We start from the raw sequence: 5150 nt of genomic DNA on the forward strand, positions 1-5150 counted from the left end.
TCTTATAGAAAAGGCATTTTTAACAAGAAGAAAACATTGCAGTAGCAAAAGCATGCATAACAATTTTATGTCTTAAACATAAAGTTAAGGCAGTGATAATATTTTCCATGACTCTACTGAATGCAGAAGCAAAAAATAAAAAGGCATGATCATTGTTTTAGTGAAAATTTCCTTTCTTGCACCTGGCATTACGGTTCTATAATGGGTTAATTGAACATACATGAAAGCTTGATGGTCTTAAGTATAGAAATTGTTCTAGTGGTGGTTTCCCCATAGAGACTTTAGCAGTCTATGCTGTTTATTAAAAATAATACATAAAACATAAAAACAATGTGGAAAGCACCTTTAATAATTCCTTATATGTGACTGCAGAGTCAGGGCTCTTTAGTTTCCCTTGTACTACTGGGCTTGGCAAATAAATCAACCTGTACCATCTTATTCAAGTGTAGCACAGTTGTAATCTGAAAATGATACTCTATTTCCCGCCTTTTCCTTTCCTTCTCTAGACATCAGCAGAAATGCTGCTCCCTCCTTTCTCTGGTAGTTTTCAGTAGAAAAGGACAACATCGTACATTCATGTAATCTCAGTATTTCTCCTATAGATTCATATGGCAGACAATATAACAGAGCTCAGGATCTGGCTGTTAGAGTCTCACTCATATTTCCCTGGTTCTGACATACATAGCCTTTGACAAAACTCAGATGTGCACCTTGAGTATATTGGTGGTACCTTGCTTTCCATGAATAAGACAATGGCCTAATACACCCTGCATGAATTTAACATCTTTCACTGCTCCTGCATTTATACATAAATTACATCAACTGGGAACTTTGTCTTTCTTTTCTGGGAGCTCACACAATGTACCAGATAGACATTTACAAAAAAGGGCGTGAGGTTTAGAGCAAGTTCCAGGAAAAGCATTTCATTTCCTTACCTCAAGGTCTTTTTTTTTTTTTTTTCCAGAACCAGTGATTGAACTCAGGCCCTTGTGCTTGCCAGGCAGGCACTTATTCTACTGAACCATCTCCCCCGCTCCACAGTCTAATGTTAGAGCCCTCACACCGGGTCTTGGGACACTTTATTCTCTATGGACACCTTCCCCCTTCTCCCAGGCTCTTGGGGCCACTCGGGGAGAAGGCAGGACTGCGTGGATGAGCTGGGCACTCACAGTACCAGCCAGTGTTGCCCCCTGTGAGTGGCTGGGGCTGTAAACATCACTAAACTATTTTACAGAGAGGTATGTAAAGAGCAGCTAATGCTCCCTGAAGATTTCCCTGCGTGCTGGCTGCTCAGGCATTTTCAAAGAGGCAGGTCAGGACGTGTGCATGAACGCTTCTCCTTGCTATTTATGAGCTGAACAGCTTGCTGGGAAAAGCTGTCATGTTTCCCTGGGGTGTGTCAAACCAGTTTTTCTGGCATGCCAGGCCATGAAACTCATGGCGGTCCAACAGGAGGGGCTGCTGGGAGGGTGCGGGGAAAGCCACGGGTATGAATTATTTCAACTTTAGGTTGGAGAAAAGGTAAGTTTGGAAAAAAGAAAAACTGCCTGACTGTGCTTCTCTCCACTGTCTCTGGTTGCAAATGGTGGAAGCACCTTCTTTCTGTTCAGTAGAGGTGGAGGAGAGTGTAGGAATTCAGTTATTCTGAAAGGAAAGCAAGATGTGCACACAGTTCTCTCCACCTGGACCAAGCCGTTGGCAGAGATGATCCTTTGAGTGACGTTTATCCCATGTGGGTTGGATTTCCTTAAGAAATACTTAAAGTTGTACAAAGGGAATCAAGAAAAAAGGCCTTTCTTATTCTAGAAAAGATCTGGCCAGTATCTAAGACAACCTCATCTGAGGGGGCAATGATGTTGCATGCCTGTTATCCCAGCACTCTGAGAGGTTGAGGCAGAAGGATCCCAAGTTCAAGCCCAACCTGCGCTATTTAGGGACTTCATGAAACCCAGTCTCAAAAAATGCACGTGCATGCGTACAAACACACACAGCATATATATATATGTATATATCTGGAGAAAACAAAGAGCTATTTTCAAAGTGCTTGCACAAATGGAAATGTTGCGACAACTTCATAATGCCATATAAAGGCAAACTCAAATAGGCATTGATCACAAAACGGACTCACAAATGACCATGTTTGCTCACATAAATCAGTACCACTTGGTAAAACAGAGGAGCCAGACCTGAGCAGGGCAGTTGCTTTCCTTGAATTCTTTCTCAATATATCTTTTTTTTTCATAAAAATGATCCTGGCTGTCAACTGGGATTATTAGACTGCATAATGATATTTTTATGCCCAAACATATGAATAAAATTACTTTCTTGCCATGTGTGTGATGGTTATACATGCTTTCTGAAAGTAAATTAACATAGAAATAAATCTGTGATGTCAAGAATATGCATGAACCTGCTTTGGCATTATAAATATTGAAAAAAACAAAAGCTAGCTCTTTGCTTCTCCGTGATGGTTTAACATATTGAATCTAGAACCAGGCATTTTGTTTATTACAGTATACAGTTATATTTACTTGATCCAACTTAACACTATTTTTTTTAACATCACATGTTCAGTGTTGAACCTGGTGCTCTAGGGCATACAAGAAAAAACTGTGTAATGTGGTCTTAACTTTAAGAGGCTTTTATAATACTGCCTTAGATGAGACTCACTTATCTGTTCTTATCCGAACATTTCCAAAACGTTCTTCACTTGTCTTCTTTCTACGGAAGTCTGTCTTGGTCTTTTTCCTTCTGCCCTTCTCCTTGGGGCACACAAGATCCTCAGTGTTACTCCCCTTTGGGACTGGAGCTCCGGCCACAGCGACTACGAGAGTGGCTCTACTCCACGTGCCCACACATCTTGGAGCCTTCAAGTTCTGGGAAGAGCGCTCCTTACTCCTTCAGGCGTCTGCACATGGCCCTTCCGCTAGCTCTCAGTGCCACCAGTGTTCACTCTTGCATGTTCTCTTCATCCTCTTTCTTCTCCTTCTAGAACTTTGCACTCATTCTGTGAGTGTTCTTGCGTGCTTGTCGGTATCCTCGTGCAGCCCGAGGGCTCATAGCGGGCAGGGTTTTTGTCCTGGTCATCGCTTTGCCACCCCCACACAGCACGCCTGGGTAGACAGCCAACAGATTTTGCTGAATGCACGGTCTCTTCATCACCTGGAAGTGTCTTTCAAATACTACTGGGTCTGCAAATCGTTTTCTGAGATCATTCAGTGTATTAATTTCACAGTAATGTAATGAAACACATGAGATAATTTACTCAGAAAGAGAAAACGCTTATTGGCTCATGGTTCTTGAGGTTCCAGCCCAAGACCAGGTTATCTAATGCTCTGGCAAGGGCAGCGCAGTGTGGCGAGAGTGTGTGGTGGGCCAGTCTGCTTGCACTGTGGACCAGGAGGAGACCAGGGCCTCACTGTCCCCTCTGAGGCCAGACACCCCAGTGTCTTAACTTCCTTCCACTATACCTCCTAAAGATTCTGTCGCCTCCCTGTAGTGTAACCTGGGAGCCAAGTCTTTCACACACATGCTTTTAGGGGAACGTACCCATATTCAAATTGTAGCACTAAGACTAGAAGAATCCTGGTAAACACACAACTTTAAAATGCTGCTGAATCCATCATACAAGACTATTTACTTCTATCTCTTTTTGCTTTGCTATCTTCATCTACGGACAGCTCCTCATGACCTAAGGGACCACAAGTCACACCCAGCAAACCATCCTTTCCCCCAGCTCAGTGCTTGATAGCAGCTTTCATTGTCCCTAGATAACGTGTGCAATTTGCCTTTGACTGCAAGTCTGGCGCAGTCTTGTCCTGCCAACTCTCCCCACTGTATGATTCCCTTCTCTCCCTCTTGGTTCCCAGAACATGCCAGGCTCACTTCCACCCAGAAGACTTCGTGCTTTGTCTGCAGAAGCACTCTTTCTTCCATTGTCCCTAAAATCTTTTAGGGTTCAGCCTAAATGCTACCTTCTCAAAGAGACCTTTCCTAACCACACATCCTCTGCTTCGCTTACCTTTGTCTATAGGACTGCGCCCTGTTTGTCCTTCAAGCCAGAACCACAAGTGGCTATTTGGCTATTTTCTTTATTTTCTCTCTCTCTCTCTCTCTCTCTCTCTCTCTCTCTCTCTCTCTCTCTCTTTCTCCTTTCTCTCCCATTTCACCTGTTCATTGTTATTCTTCTCCCATTAATCTCTGAACTCCTTGGGAACAGAAACTCTCTCTTCTCTCTGTCTCCCTCTCTTTCTGTCTTCCAGGGCCTATGACTATACCTAGTACAGAGTAAAATATTTCTAAAAAATCAGATGAATGATGAATCCAAAATCAACTTGTCTTTTTTATAAATACAGATTCTTATGACAACCAAATGAATTAACAGTGCAGAGTGCTAAAATCAATACTCTTTTGGACTAAATGTTGTTGTCTCCCCAAAATTCATGGGTTGAAACTCATCCCCCGGTGTGGTAATATTAGGAGATCATTTTTTGGGAAGGCAATTAAGCTTAAATGAGATCGTGTGGGTGGGGACACTCACGGCTGGATTAGTGCCCTTACAGGAATAGGAAGAGAGAAAACAAGATCGCTCATTCTGAACACACACTAAAGAAAAGACATGGTGAGAAGGTGGCCACCTGAAAACCAGGAGCAGAACCTTGCCACCACCAAACTAAGTCCACTGCGGCTCCGTGATGTTAGCAAATCTATGCCTATTGCTTCAGTTCTGTGGCCAGTGTTGTTTATTTTTTTTAGCAACCCAAGATGACTAAGATAGGTGTCTGCCCCAATCTGACTTCCAGCATTTGGGCTGATCCTGCTTTCTGTGGTAACTTTGGTGGCTAATTTAACAGATTATTTTTTCTGCTTTCTTCTCCTCCTGTATCAAGGCCATATATTTGGCTTATGTTCAGGTGTATTTATATTACTTCACATCCTGTCTACACACACACACACACACACACACACACACACACACACAATGCACATAGCCATGCTACCTTCAAAGACAGACCTGAGCTTCACCCGGTCTAACCTCTAATGGTGCTTCAAATGAGACCTGTCAGTGATGCTTCAAAGAGAACGCTTGAAGAGTGTTCTAGGCTGTGAAGAAGAGATTTCTGAGTGTAGTAGTGGCAGTGATTTTTTCC

Source organism: Octodon degus, unplaced genomic scaffold (genome assembly GCF_000260255.1).
Source record: "Octodon degus isolate 3935 unplaced genomic scaffold, OctDeg1.0 scaffold00023, whole genome shotgun sequence".
Classification (NCBI taxonomy): Eukaryota; Metazoa; Chordata; class Mammalia; order Rodentia; family Octodontidae; genus Octodon; species Octodon degus.